The following is a 16,323-nucleotide window of genomic DNA, read 5'->3' as shown; positions in this document are numbered from 1 at the left end:
AGCTAGCTGTCTCAAAACACATCTTCCCCCTTTTACTAATGTCGGCATCTCACTTTTTTGGCCCGTTACCAGTAGCCATCTTGAGAAGATCTGTCAAACGCTACGGCGGCGTCATGCTTTACATGCCTGGACTGTCTGGCTGTACATCTCGAAGTTGCAGATTCCCTGGATATGGACTCCTTCATAAACGCTTTCTCACGTTTTCGCTGATCGTCGCGGTCTCCCTCAGCACTTTGCTACAGCGACAACGGCACAAATCTGGTCGCCGGTGAGCAGGAGATCAATCGCATCCTTCCCCGCTGGAATGAAGCTGACTTGGTGCGTAAGATAGAGAAATTGAAAAATCTACCTATTGAATGGAGATTCAAAGTCCGCCCGTAGCTCCCTTATTTTGCGGTAAAATGTGAGCGACTGAATCAAATCTGCTAAACCACGCTTCGAGGGATTTTGAGACAATCGGTCCGTTACCGAAGACGTCCTCGTCCCGGCAATTGTTGGGCTGGAAGCCCCTCACGCCAAATCCCGTCCGTTGACCCACGTCAGCGTCGATCCCAATGACTTTGAGGCCATCACACCGAATCGTTTTCTACTGTTGCGTGCTCATCCGGGATGCCATCTAGATTCTTCTCCTGGCTCAACCACATCCAGCAGAAGGCGTTACGAATAAGCTCAGGAGTTAATCACACATTTTCGGAACAGGTGGCCCAGAGTATGTCCCCAACCTCATCGAAAGAAGAAAATGGCTTCGTTCACGGCGAAACCTCGCTGTCAACGACTTAGTTCTCGTCGTTACACCGAATTCCCCTCATGGATCTGGCCCATCGGTCACGTCTTTAATGTCTATCGAGGTCTCGACGACGAGTCGTCTGGTCCCTAAACACGATAAAGTCTTTCGAGTCGTACCAACCCATCCAAAAGTGGAAGCCGGTCTTAAGACGTCAAATGTACCCTCATTCTCTCTACACCCAATCCCGGTCCACAAACTTTGCCTTTTTTAGAAGAGGACGAGAACGGCAGGCAGATGTTTCCGAGGACGAAAACAGGGCGGCAATGTGCGAGACGTCTAAACAACGTTTGGCAACGCATCACGGACAAAGAAGTATCCCTTCCTCCCATCTTTTCATTGTCCTTCTTTTCCCAACCCTTTTTTTATATATTCAGAGTTACGCTCAAACAACGCTACCGTCGAGACGTGTGTCTCTTATCTTAGCAACCAACTGTTCACTGGTCGGCTGGCTCCCGACCCCATTCAGTCTAAATATCTCAAAAGTGTGGCAAAAAAAACTAGGAATACAAGCTTTAATCGTGTTCCAATTAAACTCCCGTGTTTAGCACCCTCTTTGTATCAGCTGAGTTAGATTATTCGATGCAGCGACGGCATGGAGGTCTAATACATAGAGGAATGCGAATAGGGGTCTGTAAAATTTGTGGCTCCTCAGTTCTCGCTTACATGTTCTTTCCAACGTTAAAAAATATTGTTTGTGTTTAAAATGTAGAAACAAAACTAAAATAAAACTAAAGTAATAAAATAAGGCAAAAAAGGAAGATCTCATGATTACCAGAAAACCCAAGCCACGCTATTTTTTTAGGCATACCCAACACGTGGCCTAATCGAGGGTTAGGCCTGGATATAAATAATAATAATCCGTATATATGGTTAGGTCTCAGCTTCCCAAGCCTTTAGTGAGAGCCCACACAAACCAATGAATTATTATTATTTATGTGATTAGATATGTAGTTTTACTTTAGGATTTCTTGGCCTTCATCAATACAACTTGGGTTGCAGGAGAGCAAATGCCTATGAACTCTCTAACCCAGCCATCTCTAACAGCCTGCTGTGACTCAGAAGAAATTCCCTTGTATGCACCACAAAAGGGCCTCCAAGTGGTTTGATTACTTTTGGTTTTGAACAAATAGATGAATACGTCTGGGGGAGAAATTTTGGGAACTATTGGGCAACAATCTAATCCAGTGTTTCCGTATGAATTTGGGAATTGAATAGGGACACTCTCTATTTAACAATTTTAACTAACTAATGAGTTTTCGCATCACTTACGAGTCCGTTTGCATAGTCGGAAAACGACATACCACACTTTTACTAACAAAACAAAATGATGGAATAAAAACGAAACGAAACACTAACTTTTTCAGCGAAACTTTTACATTTATTCATTTGTCGCACAATAACAAAATAGTCATAGGAGAGAATCGGCCGTCGAATGCTGCGTTGCGCGATCAAATCAAATGTGAAAAAGATGTCGAACAGCCCTATATATCTTAAACATTCATACTCTCAATAAGTAAAAGATAAATAATAAATAAAAGAAATATCAACACAGCACCGACTAGGTAGTAGGTAGGGCGACTAAAGTAGTTTTTATTCTTACTGTAGGGGGCGCGCTAGTGGGCAGTTCATAGAGGGAGCTGGCAGCCCTTTGACGATAGCCTTGAGATTAAGATTAGGAAACTTTTGATTGTTTTGACAGCAATTTCTTAGTTTTCCACAATTTTTCAAATTCTCATTTATTTCCTCCACATTTTTAACATTTCCCTAAGATTTCCATAGAGAGGTCTGAATTTCCATGAAATGGGGAAATTTCAAGTCGGTGGCAACACTGCACAGAACTCATTCACAAAATATAATTATCGCAATTCCCTAAAATTTAAGACATTCTTTTTACTATCAACATAAAACGTAGAAATCTTCATGCCGAATAGAAGCCAAATGAAAGCAGACGTTGACAGCTCCAGCGGTGCAAAGTTAATTTTTATTTTTCATTCTCGTCCCTAATTAATATTTTCCCGACGAAATACATAAAACTATTTCCAAAATTAAATAAACATAGTTAAAAAAAAACTAAAAAAATTGAATCCTTAAAAAAAGCATGCATAAAAGTAAAATATTGAAATTTAATAAAAAAATGTCCTATTTTTCTTCCAAAAACATCATGACATACATCTAGTGGTCATTTTAACATCCACATTTTACACAACTTCACTATATGTACAAACTCCACTATTCTTCCCTTCATCATTCATAACATGTTTTTCCCCCAACCAAGTTTTTACTCATATTAATTAAATCACGCGTAGTTAAGTGATAAAAAAAAATACTAACATATTTCTTCATTTTTCCATTCAAACTACACATCCACGACACCTAGCAGGTCGCGGTACACTTTTTCTCTTTCACTTACTGTCATTTTCTCCACACTCCTTCGAGAAATCAAAACAAAACAAAAACACGACATAAACAAAGATGTATATACATACAAAAAAAAAAAAAAACGAAGAAAAAAAACAAAACAAAAAAACATTAACAAAACAAAAACCAAAAAAGCAAACAAACAAAAGAAAAAGAATCATTTAAATTTCCTGAAACTATAAATTACTTTCCATTCCTACATTGTATCCTTCATTCTAACACATTTTTCATATCTTCCACCAAATCCGTCTTCCTAGAAATTTCTGATCACGGATAGATTTTCATCGAACAAAAACAACCATTTTGTCTGCAGCATCAAACTTATTCGACTTTATCTTCAGAAAATGTTGCTGTACTTCATGCTAACAAAAATATTACACACCACTGCATTGGCATTCGAGACTATAATCTGCAACTGCGATAATCCATCACAAAAAAACATTTATAAACGAATGACGAAAATTGCCCGTCATTGCTGAAACTAACGAAAAAAGAAGTCGATTACATGCTATGGACAAACAGAAAAGCTTGAATGAAATTCCAAGCGTCAATCTGCGAGAGATGGATGAAAATCAACCACATCAAGACAGATTTCTTCAGTCAACAAACAATATTTCCAGAAACAGTTGCGGTGGAAACATCATTAACTGAATGCACAATTATGGCTAAAACAAAAAGATGCAACGACGTTCAAATGAACTTAACTGATGACTGCTGGTTGGCTGGAGCTGGTTCTCAACCGTCTCCCCTATGTAATTAATTGCATGATGGAAGGAACTTGACTCATTCGACAAGGAGCCGATGACATCATCGAAACTCCTCTTGGAAAAGCAAATGTTTCGGACGGGATTCATACACACAATCATCTCACGATTATCTGGGATATCACAGTAGCTACTGCATTCGACAACACTCCCAGACTTGTCAGCAGCGGAGAAAGCGCTCTCATCAAAACATTGACTCCAGGAACAATTTGCCTCGAGGACGAAAAACAGCAGTTCGCATTTCATATTACACCAAAAGGCAGATGCCTCACAACTGCCTCGCCATAAAAACGAATCGTTTATGGTTATTGGGAATGAACACCTGTTCATCTCAATCCCCCACCTCGACGAAGCCAGCGAAGAATCTGACTACGAAACTCCTCAACGAGAAACGACAACTTTATCAGGCAGTAAACTTTATCAGGACAAGTAAAAATAACACAGTAACTGCCCTGGAACAAATAGGGGAGAACGGGGTCATCTTGGACACGGTTCAATTAGGACAAATGTCAAAAGTACTAAAATTAATGAAGGTTTTTTTCTTTTTATTTATGATAATCTTTACACACTTTATTGTCATGATGTTTTTTTGCGACATCGCATGTATATTGTGGGTGTAGTAAAAAGACAAAAAAATGGATGTGCTACCTGCTGTTATCCTCCACATTTACTTTTGTATTTTGTTAGTTGAAAAAACAAAATATTTATAAAATAGTTAGAGAAATAACTAGATCTCTCATTCTTTTAGTTTATTCTGTAAAAATTTAAAATTATTATCATTGCATCTTATAATTATGAATAAAATACTAAAGGGCATCAGGTTGGGCCAATTTGGACAAGGCATCTGGGGCTGATATCGGACAGCTTAACTATCGAAGTGGGAGAGGCCAAAGGAGGAGCCAAATATTCAGGCTGTATCAAACTGTTGTAATTAAGATCATGTTGATTATAACCATTTGGTTAGCATTATAACCAAATTTTATGGTAAATTTTTAAACTTTCGTTCCGTTTTGCTCTTGCTAGTGATTTATACTTTTTTTCAGAATATATAAAAAAAAATATTTTTTTAATATTCAGATATCTTGGTTGTATGTTACTTATTTCATATTACATTTTTGACAATGAGCTATGATCATCACATTTTTAAACATGCCTTATGGGACGATGGACAGAGCGTCCGCTTCTGGTAATACACGGATATTTTCGGGTTTCATTCATTTGATCAGATCCATCATCGTCTTCATCTCTTTATCGTTTTTTTTTTTCCCTCTTTAGACCTACTTCATTTTCTTTATTTTTCTTTTGGATTGTTGGAAGTAGACAACAGTCTTATTTTTGTTGGTTTCATTTTCGTTCCCCTCTCTTGTCTTCTTTTAAATTCTTCTTCAATCGCGTTTTTTTCCGGTGTGTCCGTAACAATTCTAGTACGACCAATTCTACTTTGTGGTCGTTGTGATCGACGAACCGATGTTTGGTTGTTTTCAACTCTCGAAAATGGGCGGATGGTAACGAACAAACAACTGCTGGTGCGTCTGAAGATAATCGTATTAAACAAATACCGAAAATTTTAAATGATGCTATTTGTATTAAGAACTCGATTGTTTCAAAGTGCCATACCAGGAAAATTTTGCTGATAATCCGAATTGATATTGGCCACTTTTTAAAGAGGAACAGGTTGTTGGTTGTCCATAATAGAAGTGACATTTTCGGTATCAGCAGCATCATATCTATTGGCAGACTGCTGATCGTCCATCTAGTTGCTCGGTAGCCCAGCGTTAGTCGCTTCCCGAAATCAAATATAATCGGTAATTCTCATCAAGATAAGACAAAATAACTGAAGAAAAATATTACCTTGGGAATTCGAATCTATATTGATGATTTACGAATGCAATCCATTATGAGAATGTTGATCATCCACCAGCAACTTGCCTGCTAGATCGATGGTAGGAGCTACAAAAATGGAAAAAAATCAACAATTCTTATAAAGATAAGGCCAGAGAGACTACAAATAAATACAACCTGGTCTGTCGGTTACGATGGATGGTGCATATTTTGAAACTTGAATTACGTTCCTATTAAAAGGCCATATGCTAGTCGAACAAAAGCCAGGAATAATGTTTTCTGATGTTATTTTCGAAACATAAGGCCCCTTGCAGAGACTTGCAACTTCTTTTATACTAATTCTTTTACCAGGATTCATCTGAATCCAATCATTATGGGCGTTTCTTAGTGCTCTCTTACAGGGACCAAAGACAGACACATCGCACGGTTGCAGTGCGTGAGAACAATGGGGGAGTCAGGAGGTGAATTCCGTTGTTTTTGGCATAATCGATTACACAATAATCAATATGGCTGGCATGATTATCCATTAACAAAAGCGCTGGTCGATCTTTTGTTGCGTTTACGTGGGATTGGAAGTGAGGAATAGATTTAAAAAATTTTCTGCCGTCATCCATCCTGACTCATCAACCAGTCCCAAGCAACCAATTGGTTGTGCTTCGCATAAACGTTTCTTAGGTGGTCAGAAAATAAAGAAACTACGGGCTGGTTGAAACCTGCTGCACGAGCCTGACTTGTTGCTTCAGGTTTTCTGATAGATGGTCTCGCGTTCCGTTTAAGAAATGCTATTAGCCAATCTGCTGATGCGATATTGTTGAGTTTCCAATTTACGGGAATTTTTATTCTATTTTTATTGCGTGGGTGTGAGCCAATTTACGAGTCTCTATGGTCGTTAGCCCGTGATTGAGAAAACAGCAACTCTTCAAATAATCACTCAATTCTGTTTCTTGTGCTGCAGAGAAAATCTGGCTATGATGCTCTGCTTTCTTGATGGACTTCGAACGAACTAGACTTTCCAGAGTATGTTTAGATTTATAGTAGGCTACAGTTGATTTCTACAACCCAAATTCAGTTGCAGCAGAGCGTATAGTTGCAAGCCCTTTAAGAACTTTAGCAATAGCAGCTCTTATGTCTTTTTCTTGTGGTTTGGGATCTAATCGTTTCCTTACATATGATCTATTCATCTAATTCAAAGAAATCTATTAAATGATTGTTGCAGACATGAAACACACAACGTCTATTTTTTTCTTACTTTATTTTGTTGGTGAAAACCAGCACGACCAATCAATATCCAAGAGAAGGATTACTAGAAAAAGAAAGAAACAAATTTTGGTTCATTTATAGTAAAAACACATGGTGGACTATGGTTGAGTGTGAAGTCATAGCTTCGATGCTTATGACTGATGAAATGACTGTTCACCAAACAACATCTCTTACAATATGTTTAAAAATAAAAGATTACATGAAATATTTTACCTCGAGAAAGATTGTCCTATAATAAGCTGATCACGCAAGCTTCAAACTAACAGTTTGAACGATGCTGATCCAAAATGATGCCTTTGTCTGTTGATGTAGTAGATTCACACTTAAAAATTCAGCAGTTAAGGAGTTGAGAAATTGGCCAGTGTTTTCATCAAAGAGCCAAAATATCAATTGACCTTAAAATATTAGACGAATGAGGATTTAATATTGAACTAATTTCACATGTGGTAGGCCTACCAGAAACAAAAATGGAATTCTTTTTCCTTATTTCAGTAACAATGTAACCTTTTTGCCCTTCATCACATACATCTTAAATGTTAGAATTTTGAAAATAAATTACCTGAGATATTATCTAAAGTGATGAATGGAATTTCTCCAATGTATAATGAGCTATCAAAGAGTATTCGACCACCATTAGCCATTTCTTCTCAAAGAAGCATGACTGTCGTCTGCTTGTTGTATCAATCGATTGTATTTCGATAATTGATCCCTTGTTGGGAACCCCCTTTTAAAAAAAACAAACAAACGAAATGTCCAATTCAACCCCCATTTCATCAAAGCCGATATAAATACCTTATTTTAATGCAAAATTAAAAATGGATGTGTATAAATGAACATAGCATGAATGTAGCAATCAAACATATGTATAAATTTTTTTTTGGCCATGGCACTGTATTACTGAAACTGGCATTGTCCAATTTCATACAATGCCTGTCCAGTTTTACCCCACCATTTTCAACTTCTGTTCAGAAAATGACTTCACAAGAACAGTTTCATCTTTTTTATTTGTGAAAGAAAAAAAGAAAATTCAAGGAAGTCGAAATGAAATTGCTACACCACACACATCAAAAATTAGAATTGAATTATACTCAACATTAAAAAAACGAAAAATAAATATATTGTCCATGATGACCCTGTTCTCTCCTACTCAACACTCAAGTCGGTTTGGCCGTACACGTACAGTTTGTACGCGACAAACTGACTGAACAAAAAATGATATTCTGAGAATCGTGAGGAACACTCAATGCGAATTAGTTTGGACTAAAAGAGCTCTTGCAATCTCAGCTGCTAAATACGACGGATGGCTAGCAGTCAGCATCCTACAATTTCCCGAATGCATGAATCTTCAAGCACAAAGAGAAACTGTATTGTTGAAGCAATGCAGAGCCATTAGAATAACATTCGCTACTGAAACGACAAGCTGTGGACCTCAACCTCGATTCAAAAACTTCATCATCGCCACAAACGGCTGGGAACTTGCCCGTACAGCCCATGCTACTGGAGAGTCTATTACGTCAATTTTAATGGAAGACATCATTTCTATAGTAACGGTACTTGGGAGAAAGCCGAAGCAACCCTTTTACAACCAGAACGGGATTTGCCTACGTCCTTCCGCTACGACGATGATAATGCACACGACTATGAAGCCCAGGCTAATGATGGCATTACAACAAGCCACATGAACATCATAGCAGATCTCGCAGCAGCAATGGCTGAACAAAGCATGAAAACAGGCATCAATTCATCAACAGCGATTAGAAATATCATTGTTGCAGCAGAAGAAAAAAACAGGAATAACCAGCTATATGAGCTGGTGGGAAACATTCAAGATCATCATGTTCTTCATTGGTCTAGCAATCATCTGCACCATCGCCTTCAAAATCCTCCGATGGCTTGGCGTATTCAAGACGACATGGAGCTGTTGCTGCACACTTAAAAATCTCAACAAAACCACCCATAGAAGAAACCGACGTCGAGAAGTGATGGACATTTCAGAACCAATCGACATGAAACAATATCTACCTCCTCTACTGCAAACTTATGTTTGACTAGACCGATTACAGGACGTAATTTTACGAGCCCGGGAGTCATGTAACAGAATTCCCATTCCCCAGTGGAGTTTTTTTGGTGTGGATCTGGTGTGGTGTAAAACACTTATTTCAAACCCTTCATTTATGGTTCAAATTGGGTGTGCTTCACGCAACCGAGGAATTTCAAATGAAAAGCCTCATTTAACGTAATTCTGAATTTGCGATGTGAAAGCTGCATTTGATACTCTTCGGATCCTCGTGTTACGAAACTATTTTGCCTCATTTTTACTTAGAGTAAAGGTAATTTTTGTAAACCAGATTCAAGAGCATTCCTAACGGGTGCAGGACACTCCTTAATGATATTTTCCCCTCTAGTTGATGGCATTTTTCGGAGGGTGTCTGACACCCATATGAACTTTAGGTAGAACTAGATTTAAGCACCATAAAAATTCATCTAGTTGGTGTTGGGGATTTATTCGGGGAATATTGGTTTCATAATAGTGTCACACACTTACATTTTTTGTGGTTTCTGCGCCTTTTTAAGTGTGTGTGACACCGGTTTGAAGCCATGGGTAGGCTAGTTAACGAAACAGCATATTGGTTTACTTTTTCTGTGATAAGGACATAGAAATATTCATCAAAGTGGTTGACATATAGCTTTTAAAATTACATCTATATGCATTTCATATTGGTTTGCCAACCTCATATTTTTATTTCAATTTGTTACCACAGTTTGTAAGGAACATATTGGTTTGACACTGCAATGAAACGCGTCTACATCTTGTTTCATAAATATAGTTTTCCATCCAATGTTTACTGCGTTTCAAACCTGTTTCACACACCGGAATAAAAATTCAACTTGTCTGTTTTTCGCCGCAAGGCGCGGTAAATTCAAATATACTTTATACTATGTATACACAGAAAACTGAGGGTAAATTAATAAATATGAGACAGAAAGCAAGATTCATTGTTAAAAAATGAGTCACACACAAATTATATACTGGACAAGTCATGGCGTTGCATTCCTTACAAGTATTTAGAACTTACTTCTTGTCGGGCTGATACAAGTTGTCACGCGCTCACTTTACAATATTGTAAAACACAAGTGGAAATGCAGACGACGACATATTGTGGTAGCCATGGATACCAGCAGTAAGAATGCTTTTGCGGTCGCTTATCAATCGTCTTTTATTATTTAACTTTCCATACCTTTAGAATTCTCAACGCTGCAAAAGAGCAGACGAACTTGGAAAAAGACATATCGCGTGGTGATCGCATTTAGTGGTGAATAACGCCGATGGTAAAACTAAGCTTATTAATTTAATATTTCCAGACTAATGTTTAATTATTCCTCGTGCATGTCAGTTGGGAATTCCTGTTGGCGAGTTTGTGTGAATTTGTTGAAAAACAAACAAAAAAGGCAAAATATCAGTCATGGAGCCAATAACAGCTGAAGGCGACGAGGAATCTTTATCAAACAGCAATGCGGGTAGTTCTGGTGCCTTCCAGGTATAATAACTTTATAAATAAAGAACTTTTTGCGAAAATAATGGTACTTTATTAGGTTGAAAGAATACACATGCACTGGAAGGGCATACACAATTTGGAGAAGACGGGGGAGAAAGTGTTAATAATGTTACATCTATCAAGTATTACCTCGTAAAAACGGTTGAAAGAGATGAAAACTTCAAAGACATCACTTACTACACTTGTGTTCCAACAACCTGGGTTTCGGAATGCATGCAATTCATGGTATACCCACCAGTTGGGACACATTTTGCCAACGGTAAAAATCAAGAACCAAATCAGTGGAGAAGCAATGTTTTTCAAAGGTTTCGTTACCCAAGGAATTCTTGGTTTGAGTACGATATCGACACACGCCAGAGAATTCCGCAACACATGCCGTGATGAACAGACAGATGACAGACCTGCCACATCAGCAACAGTAACACCGATGCAATACAACGATGGGATCACATTGAAACAGTATATAGATAGACTTGAAGCATTAGTTAACTGTTTTAGTCTTTAATTTGTTTTGTCGTTGGTATACTAAGAAGATTCCAATGTTAGGTTTTTACATTGTGACAATTTTTATTTAACATTTCATGGTTATTAGACCTTCTGGACTGCATCAGTAAATAAATTACTTGTTTTGTGCCCTAATGTCATGCTTTTTCATTCAGCAGTACAATAGAAATAAAATACGTGGCAGTAAAAAGTACTTGTCTGTTTACTGAAAATGTCTAGCTTGTTTGCACTCGTGAAAGAGACGGACCAAGATTGTAACTGTGAAAACTGGTATGTTTGAAGGGTTCAAAACCAGTGCGATGCACCAAACAAATACAATAGGGTAACACAAGTGTGATCTACCAACAAATAGCATGAGATTAAAACTGAGAGAAAATCACCAGCACATGTAAAGGGTTTGATACGGGTTTATGCACCCATTATACAAAAATTTCAGCTGTAGAAGTGCACCAGTTACATATTAGTGTATTACTCCGGTTAATATAGTAGGGATAATCAGAGAAGTACACTGGGACAAATTTGAGCTTTATACGGGTATATTTAACTAGAACAATACCGGTGCAAAATAACTATAAAATTTGCGGGTAAAGCTTTATAACTTACACCGGTGTTAAACCCGCCCTATCACGCGAACAAGAGGTGTAACACCAGTGTGTTTCACCAGTGTCACATTTCACACGGGTGAAGCACACTGGTTCAACACGGGATCCAACCCGACAAAACTCCGCTAGGGTTCTTTAAGCATGGCTTCTTCACTGTATCTCCCCACATCCCTCGTCACACAGCCTTCACTTGAACCCACCATAAAACTGCAAGCAGCAACAGAACGGACATATTTCTCATCGATTTCCCAAAAGACACCTGCACCACCCGAAGACATATTATTACAGCAGCCGACTAACATGTGTAATAGACCACAGCAACTCCTCCCAGCAACAGCAACCCCACCCAGCAAGAAGGTCGTCACGAATACAACCTTCCCTGAGGCTAACTTTTAATGTAAAAGTTATTGTAAACCCCTCCCTTCTTAACCTTCAATCTTCGGTATATAAATGCATGGTTGTAACATCCTGTTCAGAGTTGTCTATTGGCAAATACACAGCCTACAAACCTTTACATTTGGAGGTCCCAACGAGACCAACAACAAGACTCTGGAAGAAAAGTTTAAAATGTGTGCTTCATTTGCCAGCTGCAAGTGTTCTTACGCTTCTATCAACAAGTCTTCAAGCAACTGACATCGAAACACCATCGAGGTAAGCGAATGCCATTTGATCCACCTGTACAAAAGACTGATCTCAACGAGAACACACTACTACCTTTATACCCCGTACTACAAGAATCTGATTTAACCGAACAAGACCCAAACCTAAGTCACAATCGAGAACAATTTTTGGACCATTGGAAGACTTTAATAGACTTAGAATTTAAGCAAGACGTAGAAAGAAGTAGATCATACCAGAGAATCTCAACAACTGAAAATATCCAACAGTTAAAAACACAGAAACAAGAAGCAAGTCAGGCGACGCAAAATTCGCTGCATTTTTACACTTACTACCTTCTAGAACAAACTTTAAAAGTAACAGATGGTGTAACGGCAGAAACCATTGCAAATGCTACTAACACACTCAACGACGATATTGTCGCACAAGGTGGGAACACCAGAACACTCGATAGTTTACTCCAACAGTTACACATGTTGCATGGAAAAGAAAAAGAATTTTTGTTCGGTACCATCAGTGTATTGCAGAAAGAGTAAGTAATTGCATTAATTCAAGATAAAAAGCAGATATCTACCCTAAATTTGAACTTTCAAACGTGCAAAAACAATTGGAGAGGAACAAAAAGAAGGCAAAAAGTTCCAAATACACTTTAAGCAGTTCATTAGAGCAATTTCAAGAAAACAACAAGGTTCTGAAGAACCCCCTTGAAAAAGCAAATTCCCGAATCACCGACCTAGAACCTAAAAGCCTTGAAACCACCTGAGCAACCGAGAACCAAATGCAGAACCTTCTCAAAAGAAAAGAGGAAAACAACGCAGCTGTCGAGACCTAAAGGCAAGAAATAATCAACAAACATGAAGGTGAGAAGACCAGGCTGATCTAGAAATTCAACACTGCAGAAAACCTGTTAAAACAAGTCTCAGACACAGAAGAACAGCTCCAGAAAGAGATAAAAGTTTTGGCAGACAGACTCGACAAGCCTACAACAGAAAAAATCAATTTAAAGACAAACGTGCTAGATTTTACTTCGAAGAACAAGAACCTTGAAAAAGAACTTCAAGAACTACAAAATCGGGTACGGGAACAAGAAAATCAAATAACCTTTCTAGAAAACCGAGTGAAAGAATACAAAAATCTTCAAGTTCAATTCATTGAGACTGAAGAGAGTGAAGACTCCAACGACGCAAGGTTAGACGAGGACGAACCCGGAGAAATAACCAAACTAGTGGGTGATAAGATAGTAGGTGAACTAACGAGCTGACCTTGCCGACAGACAGTCGAGACAAGTCACTCCACTACGAGCAGGAAATAGAACAAACCAACGATTTCGAACAATCAATAGAAAACTTTAAAACGCAAATAGAACAATTAAACAAGACAATCATCTATTTGGAGCAAGAAAATCAACAACTAAAAAAGAAAGTCGACATGGGCGTAACACATGATGACGAGGACGCTTCGAAAAGCACAACGCAGAAGACGTTCGCGAACACCTCCCAGAAAAATCTCAAAGATGACGATATTCCAACAACTGAGCAGGACGACGAAGACGAGAAGAAAGTGGACAGGTACTTCACTCAACCAATAGTGAAGGTCCTAGGAGAGCTATTCTCCAGAGAAGACAAAAAGGCAATCCCAATCTTCAAAGGAAAAAGTACTGACAAACTAATATCAGATTGGCTTCGAGGTGCCGAACACGTAGTACGAAAGAACGAATGGGATGACCACCAAAAAATACGTTTCTTCTCTGATCGATTGAAAGGCGAAGCCTTTGAATGGCATGAAAACTACGCTGAGGAGGAAGGCGATGATCTAAATTACCAGGATTGGAAAGAAGCCCTAATAACAAGATTTCAAGACACATACGACTTAGCTACGCTGGAGAAAAAACTTTCAAAACTAACTAAAAAACCGGAAGAAAACTGCAGAGCTTTCGTATCAAGGTTAAACAATCTTTACGATACCATCGCTGATAAAGAAGAAAGGGCTGATCACAACCAAACTATTATTGAAGGCCAATTACTAAACAAAGTGAAAAAGATTAGGGACCACAGAAAAAGCAAAATCCTACTGCAAGGATTACTACCGAAGTATAAAGCAGAACTTTATCTACGAATGCCAGAAAACAAAGAAGACTTCGACGCATTATGTAAACAACTTTTTATTTCTGAAAAAATTCTACACACAAAAGAAGCTACAGACGACAAGGTTATGTCAGCTGTCATAGCAGGGATAATGCATCACGAAAAACAACAAGATGATAAAATCCAATTACTTGAGCAAAAATTAACAGAAGCTCTGTCCGAATTTAAATGTACTAATACGAAACGTGGATCCTCACAGAAAAATGACGTTACCATATCTGTAACTGACCAATACGAAAAAGGAAGACCACGTTCAAGTGAACGCTACTCAATATCTCATGATTCGCGAGTGCGATTTCCTGACAGTCATACAGCCGAGAATGAAGTCGAGAAAGAAGTCTCAGTCGAAACAGAGTCAGGACGAAGAAATTATAATTCTTCAGGATACAGGCAAACCAGATTTCCATCTCACCAACGTCCCCCATATCGGAACGAATACCCCATCAGGCAAGGAAACTACAACGGACCAAACTTTAACAACTACAGACATCAAGTGCGTTATAACAGCAAGCAACATCTACAGCAGCATCAACCTGGCAACAATCCTCGAACCACTGAAAATCGAGAAATAACCTGCTACAAGTGTAACCAAAGAGGGCATATTGCAAGAGAATGTTGGACAGATATAGCACGTACCAACAACCCAGGTCCCCGATAAACACCATAAAACTAATACGTAACTCCCAACTAACATACAATTTAGGATCAGATATAGAAGTAGAAATCCCTAAACTGATACGTATTCCCGTTAAAATTTTTAATAGGGAAATTATAGCTTTAGTGGACACTGGCGCCGCTGCTAGTTTAGTATCCAGTAAAATATTGGATACTCTAGAGTGTAATGAGAACTTAAAACAAGTAAAATATACGAATCCTCCCATTTTTAGAACTGTGTCGGGACAAGAACTTCAATCGATAGAGAAATTTGAATTTTCAGTTGTTATTAATGATAATCATATTATTAACCATAACTTTTATGTTATAAACAACTGAAATGAACAATGCATCTTAGGACTACATTTCTTATCTAACAATAATGTGAAGATTAACACTAAAAATCGTCAAATTTGTTATAATCACTTTGGAGTAGAACATAATTTTGGAAGTAATACCATGCCCATTTATAGCGTAATATTTAGCAAAGCAGGAATCCATATACCACTAATCCCAATTGATAGAGAAGACGAAGATGTTACACAACAAGATTATCGTTACTTAGAACCCTTCATTCAATTAGACTTTAATAATAAAACTAAGCAGATAGCTAAGATCGCTGAAAAAGTAGAACAAGCACTCAATGTATCAGACGACATACGAACTAAAATTGAAATATTACTAAAGAAACACGAAAGTCTTTTCGCAGACCAAGAATCTGACTTGGGACTAGCTACACAAGTGAAACATCACATCATCATAGGCCATAACGCTCCCATTAATCAAAGACTACGAAGAACACCCGAATCCCTAAAACTTGTTGTTAAGGCTAAAATAGAGGTAATGCTAAGTAACAAAATAATAAGATAAAGCCACAGTCCTTTTGCTGTAGCCATAGTAATGGTACCTAAAAAGATGGAGAGATGCGATTGTGCATCGACTACAGAGCATTGAACAAAATTACTGTTAAGGATAAGTACCCTCTACCTAGGATAGATGACACAATGAACGCGTTGTGCGGATCTGTTTATTTTTCAACATTGGACTTACTAAGCTGCTACTGGCAGATAGAAATAGAGGAAAGTGATAAACACAAAACAGCTTTCATTTGTAAATTGGACCAATACGAATTTAATCGGATGACGTTCGGTTTAACAAATGCTCCCAGCACAA

Source organism: Daphnia magna, linkage group LG9, assembly GCF_020631705.1.
Source record: "Daphnia magna isolate NIES linkage group LG9, ASM2063170v1.1, whole genome shotgun sequence".
Lineage (NCBI taxonomy): Eukaryota > Metazoa > Arthropoda > Branchiopoda > Diplostraca > Daphniidae > Daphnia > Daphnia magna.
Note: the sequence above shows the minus strand (reverse complement) of the source record.